The following is a 16,293-nucleotide window of genomic DNA, read 5'->3' on the forward strand; positions in this document are numbered from 1 at the left end:
GCCTCAAAGGTGAAGAAGGGGCTGATGTTAAAATCATCTTTCAAAGAACAAAATGGATAAGCAAGGGTAGCAAATAGCCAGGCTTTAAAAGAGCTTCTTTCTATACTCACTAATTTACATTAGCTGTATCCATTTTATCAATTAAAGGATGCTAAGGCTATGCTAACAAATTAAATATGCTTATGATCCCACTGAGGGCCACTGTGCCTACCCATTCTGTTAAACTCTCTTATCTCCCCAAACAGGGTGGCTGCATCCAAACTGCACACTGCAAATGGTCCGTGACTGATTGCCACACAGCATCCAGGGGCTGTCTGGGGATGGGCTGCACATCCTAGCACAAGTGTCAGGAGAGCCTTCTCACAGGAGCTCTTGCTGGGATCCCTCTTCCAGCTTAACAGTCTGGATGCTCAAATTCTAGTTCCAAGGGACATTTACTATCTCCTTCACCAATACAGGGAGAGCAGTGCATTTGGCTACTAACATGAATAAATGTGCTGAAATCAACAGAATAACTCATACTGATGAAGGCATAGATCTAATATGTTGTACCATTGATGTAAAACTACAATATGATTAGGAGTTATTACAACAGCAGTCTCTGCATTTATTCTGTAGAGCCACAGAACTCTGAAGATCTGGTGGCTATTTATATGCCCAGAGTTACTTGCATACTTCAGGGTTTGACACACTGTGGTCGAGACACAAAACCCACTGTGAACACAGTTTACAACATTCAGCTTATTTCTTTTAGCAATTGAAATCTATATCATACTTCTGTTAGTTCTTCACTATGTCCTGATTCAGAAAATTGGTATTGTAAATTATTTCATTTGGGGAAGGTAAGGCCCTCACCACAAGATAGGAGATGTAAGAATAGTTGAAAGTAGCTAGAATCCTACCAAAATTTCAAAGCTAGCAGAGTTTTATTGTGTTTTTCTCCAACAGAGCCTTTGGATTCACCTATAGGAAATAATATGTTGATAATATATTTTATAGTTTCGGCGAAGGACATACCAAACATGCAGAGACTTGCTCAGACCTAACCAAGGTAGGATAAAAGATGAGATCTACAAGATGATGGGAAGTAAAATATTCCTTGTCAAATTTATAAGCTTCATGAACACTCTCTTAAAATAAACCTTGTATGCATAATTATCAAACTCCACTTCCTGGTCACACAGGATCTGGTTCTAGATTACAGGCCTGCAGCAAAAGAAGCAAAGCAACAGAGCAGGAAAGAGTGGAAGACAAAATTAGTATTTATTTTTTACTCACCTAAGTAATCAAGTATTTCCATATGCCATGCAGCAATTGAAACTTGGTTTCCAACTCATTTTCATCTATGGTGGATCTTCCACCATCTAGATAATGGTGTGACCTCTGATTAAAACTCTGTATGAGGTTGGGATATATAATATTGCTCTCCTGTGTCTATTCCTTTTACCTAAGATGGCTTGGGTTGATGGTATACTTTTCTTCCATATAAGGCAGCAGGCTTTCCCTCTGCTATCTTCAGCTGTTTTCCTGATAGATCTATGGACCCAGTGTGTTTGAAACTGCCGTCTCTGAATAAAGCGGGGCTCAGAGTGGCCTGAAGATGTTTGCAGAGAGAGGACAGACAGACACACAAGAGCACACATATGCTCAGAGCAAGACTGCATCATCATAATTTCCATAGAAGCTAAAAAGAAATAAACACAGAAGTCTGATTTTGCTGCACGTCTTTCTTAATTGTCAAAGTTCAGCTGGGCTAGAAACCAAGATAACCACATTTTAATGCTAAGCATATCTGAAGACTCATGCAAGCCTAAGGCAAGTGTGTTCTCAGAAAGCAGGCTTCACACCAGGCATTGAATGCAGCCACAACAAATCATCTTCCTTTGCACATCTAGATCCTGAAACAGGGTGTAAAAGACCATGCACACTGCAGCATAAGTGTGGGAAGAAGAAAATAAAACCACCCTCACAAATGAAAATATGGAAGCTCTGCTGCACCACTGGTGACTCAGACCTGCTTCTTTCACCCTTGCCAAGAAATTCAAGACATGTCCTCTTCAGAAATCCCTGGCCATGTTACTGAAATACCTGCAGTTTCCAAATTCCATCAGAAAGTGCACACATCCTCTTTCAAGATCTTGGCAGCATAAATTGAATGATTCTGTGAGGAATAATCTGGAGTCTCAAGTTCCTATGGCTCCGTTACGTACTCCACGATAGCTCAAGAACAGATGCTGCTGGTAGGAACTCGGTGTATGCACAGAGGAATTTTCACTGAAGCAAATCGACTTCGCTGTGAAGGATGTTGGAAAGCTCATGTGTGGGAGGAGAGGAAAGGTTCCTATGTCTCCACCACAGCTTCCACAAACTCCCAGTGGGTCTCAGCTGCTCTGAGTGGATACTGTTAATTGGGTGTCTGGGGTTCAGGGAGAGAGTTAGTTGTTTTCCTCTCAAAAGAATGTGTATGACTTTGTAGATTTTAATTACTCAAACTTGTATCCTGCTGCTGCTCCTGAGGGGCAAAAGACTTCTCCCCTCTGCTTGACTATTGGCCAGCTGAAATCACTTTGGTTTGGGGAACAGGAAAAGGCCAGAGCTGTGACCTATAAAACAGATCTGTGAATCTCTTGGTTTATAAATCCCAGCACAAAGAGGCTGGCCCTCTTATGACAGCTGCCTGTAAAACCTGTGACCTGACAGTGAACAAAATGTCAAGTCCTCTTAGCAGAGGAATCACTAGACTGCTGCTCAAAGAAAGGAAGTTCTCAAGTAGGTATTTTGTCATTTAAGTGACACTCTTCCCTGCTGAATGCAGGCTTCATCGCAGCATTTCCTACTATTGTTGCCTAGCATTTGGATTCCTGCTGCTCCTCTCCAGGGGCTGGTGATAGTTCTCCAGAAGTTTCAAGCACATAATTAGATTGCTCCCTTAGTAAGAAGAATTTCCTGGAGGGGAAGCACATTGCAGCACTGTTCCACAACTTGCCTAAGGTGCCAGCAAGAGCTAAGGAGAAGGCTGGTTCTTGAATCCACAAGGATCTGCAAACTCAGCTGGCCCAGAGTGCATAGCAGTAAAAGTCTGGCAAGGCTCTGACATAGGAGTTGCATGTATTTGATAATATGTTTTGGATAGCAGAGCCCAAGAAGAGCTGGGCTGCAATTTGGCAGGAAACTGGACCAACCTAACAGCTTGATGTTGCCAACAGGCTGTGATCCTATTCCCATCTTTCCCCTCACCCTTCTGCTCCCATCAGAGCCTCCTGCACCTCTGCACCTTCCATGGAATTGCTGGGTGTGGAACTCAGCCGAACGTGCCAGGTGACCAAGAAAGCTGACTCAGCTCCTAAGCTCAGGAGATCACTCACTTTTTTGCTGGCTTTGTTTTCTGATGCAAATAGTGAGATAAACTGACCCACTCTTAAAACTAAGTGCTGGATGAACGCTGGCATTGGTGCAAGGCAAGTGTTAATGGCATGTGCCTGTGTGGGAGGAAATACAGGACAAAAAAAGAATAGCAGCCCCCTTCCAGCAGCAACAGAAAACTGTTTAATTGCATTCAGCATCACATGAACCCCCCCACCTTTGGGCCTTGCTCATTGCCAAGTCCTTTTTCCTTTTTTTTTTTTTTTTTTAAATTCCAAAACCCTACAGTGAGTGATATCTAATTTATTTTGGGACTCAGTGTGCATTTCAAACAGATTTATTTTACAGGAGGTATGGATGATGGCAACCCACTGGGCAGATAACAGGCCAAACTGTACTTTGGAGTATGATTCCAGCACAGCAGAATCTGCTCTAAATTTGGGCTACTGCTGCCTGATTCCCCTCCCTCCTTACTCACACATTTCTTCTTTTCCTGCATGTTTTGGTATTATGTTTTCCATAGCATTGATGCCAGTGGAACCAGAAGACAAACTATGCTCAGGGAGCTGACTTAACTAAAATCTAACCGGTCCTGAAAGTTTTTCCCTTGGGAATCTGTTTTCTGAATCAGACCACGGTACAAGTCCATCTCATTAAAGGGATGGGGTACAAACATTTCGCTGATGGTGTAAAGAAAGGAAGAAAGCTACTTTGCGTTTTTAACAGCCTGTTAGTTTTTTAACATGCATGGTAGGTGAGTTTTCAAACTTAGGCACTAAGAACAAAAGGGAAAGATTCACAAGGGACTAAAGATGGAATATTTCATCTCAAAGACTTTAGTTCATGAGAGTGATTTAGGCATCTCTCTCCCCTTCCAGGAACTGAGGAAGTCAGGTAGTGATGTGTCCTTTGTCTACCAAAAAACCCCTTTGAATGTGGGAGAGCAGCAACTTTTGAAACCAGCTAGAGGGAAAGACAAGGCAGTTAGGAGCTGAGATTCTTCTTCTCATATTTAGAATTCTCTGTAAGATTGGAACATTTTTTGATCTCTCCTGCCTTTCATTTGTTTCTAGTTTTAGGTAACTAGCTCTGCCCTGGGAAAATGTGTCCTGCTGAAAAGTAGTCTCCAAGGGAAAATAGGCAATAGCTTAAATATCCAGTTTTTGTGGGCTGACACTGGTTGGATGCTGCTCACTTACTGCCCTCTGCAGCTGGATAGAGGGGAGAAAATTTAACCAAGGGTTCATGAGTTGAAATAAGGACAATGAGAAGTCATTCATCGAACACCGTCAAGGGCAAAACAGGCTTGACTTAGAGACATAAGGTAAATTTGTTAATAATAAAATCAGAGCAGGATAATGAGAGGTGAAATAAGCTCTTAAAAAAACACCTTAGCTGCCCCAGTCCCTCCAACTGTGCAGGAAGATAGGGAATGGGGGTTTGGTCAGTTCATCACCTGTGGTTTTTCTGTCACTTCTCAGGGAGAGGAGTTGTGTCCCTGCTGCATTGTGGGGTCTCTCCCAGAGGAGACAGTTCTCCGTGAACTTCTCTGGCATGACTCCATCTCATGAGCAGCAGCTCCCTGTGACCTGCTGCAATGTGCGTCCTTCCCACAGGCACCAGTCCCCCTCAGACTGCTGTGGCGTGGGTCACTCTTCCAGGGGGTGCAGTCCTCCAAGGGCAGGCTGCTGCAGCATGGGAGCTGGGTGTCTCTCTCCACCAGTTCTCCCACTGGACCACAGCCTCCAGTGTGGGCTCCTCCTCAGGCTGCAGGTGGATCTCTGCATCCTCACATGGATCATCCAAGGGCTACAGGGACACAGCTGCCTCACCATGGGCTGCACCAGGGGCTGCAGGGGAATCTTGAATGGCACCTGGAGCACCTCCTGCCCCTCCTTCACTGACGTTAGTTCACTGTCTGCATAGTTGTCCTCTCATGTATTCTTACTCCACTCTTCTCTAGTCACAACTAAAACTGTGCTTTAAACCTTTGTTTAGATTTCTTCTTAAATATGTTATCACAGAGGTGTTACCCCCATTTCTAACTGGCCCAGACTTGAACACCAGTCCATCTTTGGAGCCAGCAGGGATTGCCTCTGCAGGACATGGTTAGAGCTTCTAGCAGCTTCTCACAAAAGCCACCAATGTGGCCCCTCAATACCAAACTGTGCCGTGCAAAACCAATACAAATGACATTAAATGGAATGTCAAACATGGAAAATTCTGAAGTCAAAACAACCAAAGGGCTTGTAGAGAAAGGAAGACAATCACATTGAGCTGAAACTTCAAGAAATGATTGTCAAAGAAATATCAAGATTTCATTTCCATTTAGAATTTTCATGTTTTCCAATTTAATTTCAAGTCGTTATATTACCTTTCCTGTCTTTTAATTTCCATTCATTCCTTGATTTTTCATTTCCTTTCATGAAATGATATCTCAAGATTTCATTGAAAACCATGTTATAAAGTTTTCACTCATTTTGATGCACTCCCTGCCTTTCCAGTGCTTTTCATTGGTTTCACTTCATTTCAGGATTTTCTGGTTTTCCAATTTCACTTAATGTTGTTATATTTCCTTCCCTGTATTTCCATTTCACTTCATTCTCTGATTTCATAATTTCATGTCCCTTCATGAAATTAAATTCTTCATTCATTCATGAAGGGAAATACAACTTCGTGTTTTCAATCAAGTTTGGGACCATTTCATTGCAGTTAATGTCATCTTCTTCCCTTTGAAAGTTTTCACTTCCACTCAGAATTTTTTTTTTTTTTAGCATTACATCAATTTCTTCTCCAGTCTCTTCATTTCACTTTGTTCTCTGATTTCAAGAGTTCAATGTGTATAATTTTGGCTAGGTTCTGTCCTTTTCACTGCCCCTCATTTCATTTCTAACCCATCCATTATATTCACTCAGTTTCTTCTTTTTTATACTTACTTTTGATTTCATCATATACCCTTTCTAGTTAGTTTGTTTCACTTTCTTCTCTGATTTCAAGATTTTATTTCCTTGCATGAAATGAAATTTTTCATTTCATGAAAGGAAATTAAATGAGAAATCAAGGAAGGAATTGTAATGGAAGGACAGGGAAGGAAGTATAATGACATAAAATGAAATTGAAAAATCCAAAAATTCTGAAATGAAGTTAAACTAATGAAAAGGAATGGGAAAAAGGGAAGCAAAACTAATTAAAAGGAATTGAAAGAATGGAAGTGCATTGAAATGAGTGGAAACTTCATTACATGATTTTCACTGAAACCTTAAGATTTCATTTGCTTTCATGAAAAAAAGGAAAAAGAAAGGAAATCACATGAGACATCAAGATATGAAGGTAAAGGAATAGATAGGAAATATAATGAAGTAGTGTTTAGATCTTGGCTGGGTGGCAGGTGTCCAGGAAACTGCTCTATCACTCCCCTTCCTAGTGAGACAGATGAGAGAAAAGGATGGAAAACATCTCATAGGTTGAGATAAGGGAATTTGCTAAAGAAAAGGAAAACCAAACAGGTGAAAGTTTTTGCCTCAGCACACAGTGGTTTTTCTGGAAGGTAAACATTCTAGAATAACAAATGGATCCACTTCTTCCTCTCTCCCTTAACTTTTTTATCTGAGTTGCTGCCATATGGTGTGGAATATCCCTTTGGTACATTTGGGTCAGCTGGCCTGGTTGTGTCCCCTCCCAGGTTGTTTCCCACTCCCAGACCCTTGATGGGGGAAGGAATTTTAGAGGAAGAGCACAACTCAGACAAAACCCTGGTGTGGTATGGCTACTGTGGCTAATACCTGGCCAGCTACCAGTGCAAAGCACAGCACTGTGAGGGCTGCTAAGGAAAAAATGAACTCTATCTCAGTCAGACCCAATAACCCAGTCAAAGAAAAAAGGAGGGTTTTCCTCAGAGGGACACTGTTCAAACCTGCAGTTCCCTTACCAAAAGAAGACCTTCTTAAGACAGAGCCTAAGAGGCTTTGGTCATGTACCTCTTAGCCAGAGGCTAAGAGGTGCATGACCATCCCCACCTAGAGCAGAGATTTCTAGACCCCAAAAAAAAAACAAAAACAAAAACAAAACAAAAAAAAAAAAACACAAAAAAAAAAGAAACAAAACAAACAAACAAACAAACAAACCCAACTAACCAACCAAAAAAACAAAAAAAAAAAACCAAAAAAAAACCAAACAAAAAACAAACCAAAAAAACCAAAAAACCAAAAAACCCAATGAAGAATCGCAAAGCCAGGAAAAGCACAAGCAATAATAGGATGCCCAACTCTGTACCTTAATTATAGAGGTGCTCCCCTGAGAAATGGAGGTCTTGGGTACCAGTCCTTGCTTTCAGCATAGATTACAGTTTTTTAATCTGACTGACTCCTTAATGCAAACCATATAATTCTAGGGGCAAGGCTATAGGCAAGGTATTAATTCTCCTTACTTACTAAATTCTTTGATTTTTTAAAGCACAAGACTTTTGTACAGTTGCTAATAATATGCTGCAAATGGCCAACAGCTCCAAGCAGGAGAGAGAATGAATGCTTTGTTATTCTAGGAAAATGGATGTGTATTTTTACTGTAGTCATAACAAAGGAAGCTTCAAGCATTTCTCTACATGCCAGTTGGGTTGTTTTTCTCATCACACATATTCATCTGTCTACAGACTGTAATGTCTTTCTATGTTCATATGTGATGCATTCTGACAGCTTTTCTGCAGTTAAAATTTGATATTTCAAGAAATCCATTCACAGTCTGGCTTTGAATACAGCACGTGCAGTTACTTCAGCTTCCGCATCACTTTCCATTTTATTTTCAGAAAACTTTGGTTAGCATATTCTTCTACATGTGTGAAATTTCAAATTGGAAAGGACTTGTTTCAATTCTCCTTCTCTTAATGGAAACTTGTCATCTCTCCAAAAGATAGAGGAAATGGGGTGTGATTGAAAGTTAGATTCCCTTCCTACATACGGTTATTTCTGGAAAATCAGGTGTTTGGAAGTGAACACATGATGTTGTTCCAGCAGGAAGTAGGATTGCTGGAGGTCAGTCTGAAACTAGGGACACTGCATGGCTCCTCCAGCTAACCTACTGCTGGTGTTCAGACATTGAAACAAACCACAGCTTTTTTTTTTTTTTTCCATAAAAACAAACCTTGAGGTAATCAGGCATATGAGATTAACAGCAAACAGTTGTAATAAGGACTGCAACAAAGAGACACTACAATCATAGTAAAAAAAGGGGAAAACTACAGTCTCTGCAAGAAATTTAAGGTTTAAGATTTCTAAGTTTTAATGGCAGAATTTATCAAACCCTGAAACCTTTTCTAACTGCTTGTGTCTGAATAGAATTTCAATATAATTTCCTTGCATAAACCATCTTAAAAATCTGTGTTGAGTCCTCCTCTTGTTCATAAAGTTCTGTAGCATTAGGCACTATTTAATTTGTAATTTTTTTTCTCGGCACCTCTGTTCAGATGAAGAAGAGGAGCTTGGTGAGAAGGGAGGATTATGGATTTAGGATTTTATCTCTGCAGTCTGGCATGGCCTTTTGTTTTGAGACTACACCTTAGTACCTGGATTGTCTGTCTTGGTGAGAGAAGAGAGAGGCAACTGTTTGTCTAGGAAGACGACAGAACCAATGGCACATGTGAATTCACAAGCCAGGAGCTTTGTGTGGGTCTCTCATAAGCAAGGGACAATTTTGCATGCATCTGATAGCCTGAGAGAAGTAGAAATTCCATAGAGATAGGATAGCCTTTTCACAGAGACAAAAGCAAGCCTGTTTATGAAATATGTTTCCTGAAAAATAAATTTTCAAACTTGTATTATATATATTTATGCAATATATAAAGACAGGTACTGTGAGTTAAGAGAGAAAGAAGGCTTATGGTCCCTAAACCAACACAAGACATGTAACTACATGCAGAACGCCTGTCTGGAATACTAACATTATGTTCTTTGCTTGGGGGTCTGGAGGAATGTGTCATGGTTGTCTTTTGGCCTGAGTGTATTTCCCATGAATCAAAGGTGCAAAGAAGTGGGTGAGGCAAAAGGATAGACTGGTGCACACCCAAGGCTCACCCTGACATACCAGATATATGTTTGGACTTGGGACTACTGCAGAGGCACTCCTCTGTTCTGGTGTTTACCCTGTGAGATTGCTTGATTTTGCTGGCATGTAACAGAAAGGTGCAGCTAGTGCTGAGAGGAAAAGCACAGCACAGTGCCATCTCCAGCACTAACTTGTCACCTACACTGCCCGGGTAGGGAGCTGGAGCTGTTGGGTGACTGCAGAAGGACACCGTACGGTGCCAGTGGAATGGTTGTATCAGGCGCAACCCAAATAGTGCATAAAACTGCCTACAATTCTGTAAATGTCCCGCCTGCATCCATGCTGAATGCACTTCCATTCTTGTGAAGATACGCAAAGAACAGTAGAACTACACTGTGTTTTAAAGAACAAAATGTCACATCTTGGAAGGCAGAAGGACTTGGCAGAGTTATGAGCATCTAGAAGAAATGTATTTGAGCAGTCCTAGCACAAATGTGTTCTCAGGTACTCTGTCCTGCAAGACAGAGGAATCTGCCAGGTATTGTATACTCAGGCCATAATGTACCAAACAGCTTAAATACGTTCTTAATTGCAAGCAACGAGCCCAAAGCCCAAAGTTAAACACAGGGAGAGCCATGATATTGAACTGAGGGAAAGAACCCTCAGCACTTCACAAGGTCAACCCTTAGCAAAATTGGACCTTAATTTCTTGAAGTACCATAATTGTTCATGTGTCTTTGAGCCTTGAATTTGGGAATGAGGGTGACTGTTATTTCAAGGTGTATGACTCAGGCCCTGAGTAACCAGAATAAAATCAGAGACAAGTGAGAATTAAAAGCACAAGGGATACAGTGGGGGAAGAAGAGAGTGACTGACTAAGATGGTTCCCTGAGGTGAACTCCTTGCCACACTACCTGCAAATGCTTATAACTCACTCCTATGGCATTCTGTTCATTGCCATTTTTATTACCAGATAACCTAAGTGTCATTTATGAAGCACCTGGGGACAAGAAATGCATGCAATCCCAGCCTGGCCACATTCCCTCCTACTGTAGTGACTACGCAGCTCTTCCTGGGATGGGGGCAGGGCAAGGCAGACGTTATGAAAGGAATTTGGTGAGGTTAAGAGAAATGAAAGCATATAAATTATTCTCCTGTCATGACACTTTTTGAGGTCTGTAAAGATGTGACAGATTGTACTGGTTGCTTTTAATGTTCTGTATTCTTATGTGCTTTTAGCATATATGCCTTATGTGCTCAAGTTCATGCCTACAAAGCAGCTTTTAACGAAGCAGTGCCAATGCTGGCATTGTCATTTGCATAACATGAAATTTTGACAGGCAGTGTGGAGCTGAGCAAGGTTCTGTACTTTTACAAGGCACAAGAAACAAGTTCTAGCACAAGAAGTTTATATTAAACAGGTAAAAAAACCCAGATTAATTTCAAAATACCTTGGATATCAGGGATACATTTATCTTAGTCATGAACTCTTGTCAGATTACTTTCATTGACTGCCACCTATCTAGCATAAGGTGGCATGGTAAGACTGTATGGCTTTTGACGATCTTGTGTCAGTACTATGTTGCAGTTTGAGCTAAAAAGGAGATGTGATATGAGTGAACATGAACTGTAGTTAGGATTTTTCCACTGGAGGGGAGTTTGGTGTGAATTTAACATAGAAATCATCTTAGAAATCAGAATGGTTTGGGTTGGTGAGGACCTTAGAGACCAACCCCCTGCCATGGGCAGGGACACCAACTGGATCAGGTGGCTCAGAGCCCCAGGAACCCTGGCCTTTGAGACATAGTCCCTGATTCTTCAATGACAATGCTGTTGAGTGGCTTCATCCTTTTTGGAAGCAGATAAGGCACTCTCTAAAGAGCTCTGTTGTCTACCTGAAAGCATCCACATGAGTCAGTACTGAGGAATGTCTTTTCAATGGGCTTTCAGTACCTATGTTTGTGGATGATCAAAGCTACAGAAACAACTCTTCACTTGGCCTACCACTAACCCTTGAACAACTCTTCTACAGACACAGTAACTCTGCCAGCACTTAAATGACATCAGAGTTTCTTTCTGCATGATATGCTAATATCCAAATAAGTGGCAGAGCCCTGAAGCAGAGATCCATGCAAGGCCTGTTTCACAAAGGACAGACCACTACTGATTGTATTCTTTCCCAGGCTTAATAGCTATGAACTCTCCCCTCAATTCACATGGAACAAGCACTGTTAGTAGTTTGTTAGATTTCAGAATGTCCCGTGGGATCTTATTTGGCTGCTGAGCATAAGTAATTCTGTAATTGCTTTTGGAATAGTGCACCATACTGTTTGTTTTCTCAGCTGCCAGTAAAAACTTTCCTCGGTTGTCCAAAGACTTTTCTTTCATAAGGAGTTTTACCTCTGCCCATCTCCAACTGCTAGGAGAGAAACCACTTTTTTGACTTTTTGCTCATGTAGGTTTCTAAATAAATCTTCCATTTTATCTTTACCCTACAACTCAGTCCTCACAACTAATTTAAGCCAGGTACCTCTGTTTCTGGTGGGTGTTCTGCTCTTTCTGAATCTCAGGACAGAACCTGATGCTGATGTCAGCTGCAGGTATTTGAAACCCTGTCTGGAAGTTGCATTAAGCAGGTGAAAATCCGAGTAGCATCTTGGAGATTAGAAGATGAACTCACCCAGTTAAAAGACAGGTGACCTAGTCTAAATAGGAAGAGATGGCAGCTTTATCTTTAGCAGGCACAATAAAAGGATGAAGGAGATGTGGGAAGAGATTCATTCTAAGTAAGTTACAACTCCTATCAGCCTAGCTGGAATTCAGCATGTGGGAGAGCAGGGACTGCAGCTGTCATCATTGCCCTTGGATTTTTTGTGAAGGGAAGTAAACAACTCTAAATTTCAGCCTGGCTTCTACAGAAGCTTGTGTGGGTGTCCCAGTAGTTTTTGGTAAACAGTTTACAGCAGGAGCCACCAGGAAAATGAGATTTTTTTTTTTTCAAATAAACAAGTTTAACTTAATGAAGGCTCAAAATTACTACGTGTTGGGGGGATATCCCAGGAGTCTCATTATTTCTAATTGGATGTTTTATTTAATGAAGTAGTCAGCATTAACTTTTAGCTTGGTGAGGAAAAAAATCTCATATTTAATTGCCTCAAAATTTTCCTTTATTCCCGGGAAGACTTGGCAGGATTGTAAATATCTCTAGTGGCCAAGCTGTCAAACAAACTTTTCCTTTTCAAAGGACATTATTTTTTCTTTCTTTCTTTATTTTCCCTCCCCTCACTATCCAGGACCAATTCTGGTTCTCTTTCCCACTCAACACCTCCTACTTCACAGGCAACACTGGTCCCTACAAGCCCTCCAGCAGACTGAAAGCAAGGACTGCTTTCTGCCTGGGTGACTTCCTGTCTTGAGGGCTCTGTGCCCAAATTTACACCAGAAGAAATCAGTGTAACTCAAGTTTAATATAGCTCAAAGCAGAGCTAATTCTGTGCTGAAACAGTCTGGAATGGCATACCAAACTCTGGTTTTGGCCATATGTACTAGTGTTTCGCACTCCTTCCCCCCAAAAATAAGTTTTAGCTCATAGTATTATCTATTTTTATCTTATCTATAACCTATTCTAAAATTACACCAGTAATTTTAGAAAAATTACTAAAAATCAAAGCCACATTTTCATATCCTGTCTTATCTAATTGGTCTAAAATCACTATCCAACATCAGTGAGCAGGGAAACATAGATTTCTTTTTAAATAGCAATAAGAAATGGATGATTTATCAGACACATTTCAAAATATTAATGGTGTAAAGACATCTTAATAAATGAGGGACGATTATTCTCATCTTCCCAGACCAAAGTACAGCTGTGAAATCCTTCCAAACAGTGCTCAAGATGTTTGATTTCTATTTTAGTTGATACTTGAAAGAAAGGATTTTATTTTTACATTATTTAGAGGAAGTGGAAAGGAGTAATTGTTCTGTCCTTTTCCCGTTTTGCTCTCCTTGCTTATCCTCCTGCCTTTTTATTTGTAGTGATTACAATGCTTTATTACACATGGTCCTGAGAGCCTTCAGGAGTTATGTATCTTCTGTAGTCAGTATTATTCCTTATTATTTTAAGGTGTGGTAAACCCAGCTGTTGCCAACTGAACACCTGATGTCTAGTGTCTGGAATGTATAAATTAGAAGACAGCTGAAAAGCACTGTAGCCCAGAAAAAACACAGATTTTAACTGAAGCACACACCTGCTTTGGGCTTCTTAGGCGAGATTCTCTACAGCTCAGCTTCCACGTTCTAAAGTGATCCTCTAGTTCATGGAAAAAAAAAAAAAAAGTAGGAATACCTGAAGTTAAGGAATCAAAGTATTATGTTGGAAGAAAATGCTTTGCACTAGAGGAATCCTAGGTCTGAATTGTACTGAATTATGAATAAAAGAAGGGGAAGATCTCACTTTTCAGCACTAGCCCACAGTCCCATGAAATTAGTTGTAACTAAAGCCACACTCTGAAGGCATGGTTCCATATGATGAGGTTAGAGTTCACTATCTAAAACAGAAGGAAATGAACACCCTCTCCCAAATTAAATATTCTTCAGTCTGGTTATTGAGTTGAAGTGGCTCATGGACCATATGGCAAACACCAAGGAGGAGCTAAGGGTGGGTGAAAATCTGCAGTTGGGACATGAGAAGTTAGCAACATCTCAGCTTCTTGCCCTTGGTGAACTATTAGATCAGATCAGCTGCTCCTAGACCTGTCTAGAGGAATCAGTTTGCTCTGCAGATCATCACTTCAAGGCCCATTCTGGAAGAGAAAAGACTCAACTGAACAAGATAAAATAAGCTATTTTTGCTTATGATAGCATGTTCTTAACAATATATTCAGTATGTCATTGAATAGACAATTTGAAATGAAAGAGCTCTGAAATGTCTAATAAACTCACTGTGGAAATATCCATGTATGGCTACACAAACTAAAATGTTCTCAGACTACTGAAAAAATTCGGGAACAATGTTTAGTTATTCAGGATGGGCATGATCTTTAAAGAAGCAGGTCTGGCTCAAAACCAACACAACTATGAAAAAAGTTTACCCAGGGGAAAGTAGGCAAAAAGCACTGAAGAACTGAGGTAACAGAGGAACCAACACTGGGGGAACAGAGGCTCTGTTGTTTTTATAGGCAAATGTTTCAGAAGTTTATTCAGCAAAGTATTCACTCAGTCTTTAAGTAATCAAGTAATCGAGCCCATGGGACAAGTTTGGGGCATGAGCCCATTTCACCCAGCCTTTCCCTTTGTTCTGAAGGAGATGACCCCTCTGACATGGTCTGAATGACTTTCTGTGTCTTGGCACAGGCAGGCATTCCCTGATGCCTCTGGTCTCACCCTGTCCTCTCACACAGAGGCACGAGCACAATTAAGTCTCTGCCTATTCCTCTGCATTCCCCAGCCATGGCTGCATCACCAGGGCAAGGAGAAGGAAAGCACTGGGCTGTAGAAAGCAGACAGCTGCCCATGTTGCTTGGAAGAGGGACAGAAATTTGAGAAGTGGGGAGAGAAGGGTGGCTGCTCCAGGGAAAGATGGGTGGTATTGGGCTGGTTGGGTGGGAGTAGTACTGCTGTGAAGAGGAAGGAAGGGACCAAGCTCCCGGGCACAAGGAGAATGAAAGATCAGGCTACAGAGATCACCTATAACCAATATTCACATCTGTCAACTCTGGGCGTCCTATTAATGCTGCAAGCTTTTAGCTCAAGTGAAACCAGCATTATTGCCCTGAAATATAGCACAAGTACTTCAAGTCTAAATAATTCAGATGTCAAAATGAGTATGATTTAGTGGAAGGACTGCTTTGTTTTTGATGTCACTATTTCTTTCTATTTATGCACCCATACAGACACTAACAAATCAGTGAACTGGATGCACAACCAGACACCATCACTGATTACATCTTTCCCTGAACAAAAGCAAGGAAATAGAGGAGGGAAAAAAAAGCAAGCAAAAGTTATTTAAAAGGCAGAACTATTTGATGAGATTTTATTTGCTATGCAGTTTAAACAGAATTCCCAAACTATTTACAATCAGAATGTTGAGGGTTGTTGGGCATTGCAAAGGAATTTTAAATAACTCCTGTTGGCAAAGTCTTTTTCTCAGAGTTGCCAAATCTCATTGCTTTATCAAAAATCTCATAATGTTGAATTGCTTATTTAAATCACAATCCAAAGAATTACTGACTAATGAGTTTCTTGCCTTTTTTTTCTTCTTTAAATAAATGTAAATTTCTTGGGAACACACTTATTGCAGAAGGTAACAGATAATCAGAGTAAGTACCAGAGCAGTCAGAGATATTATTGTTCCTGTAGGCCTTTCTCTAATCAGGGGAGAAGAAAATCGATGTTTACTGGCAGCTGCCTGCTGACAGCAGAAGGACACGGGGTCTGGGGCTCCCTGTTGTTCTATGGCAGTGCTTGCCCTAGTTAATAAACCCTAGCCCCAAATTAGCTCTTACTCTGTACTCCCTTATCTTCCCTCCACCCTGGCCTCGCAGGGTCTTTCCACATTACTGAATCTTTCATGAATACAAAAAAATTCCACTGGCTACACTGTGACTCCACCCAGAAGGAGCGGCCGGTTTCACCAGCCCATATAGAGCAGCATTAAAAAACCCCCACAGCACAGCAGTACTTTTTAATTCTAACTCATCTGCTGGCAGGGCTGGGGGCAGGATTTGAGCCTATTACCTGCCCTGACCATTGTGTGTAGAGGTCCACGATGGACACCAAGCTGCCTTCATGGACACGCAGGTGTGCACGGGCAGTGTCAGGAGGACAGTGATGCCTCTAGTCATGTAGGGGACAGCCAGCCCAGGTAAAACCCTGGTCTTGGTCTGACTTAAAGCT

This window comes from Vidua macroura, chromosome 2 (genome assembly GCF_024509145.1).
Source record: "Vidua macroura isolate BioBank_ID:100142 chromosome 2, ASM2450914v1, whole genome shotgun sequence".
NCBI classification, from domain to species: Eukaryota; Metazoa; Chordata; class Aves; order Passeriformes; family Viduidae; genus Vidua; species Vidua macroura.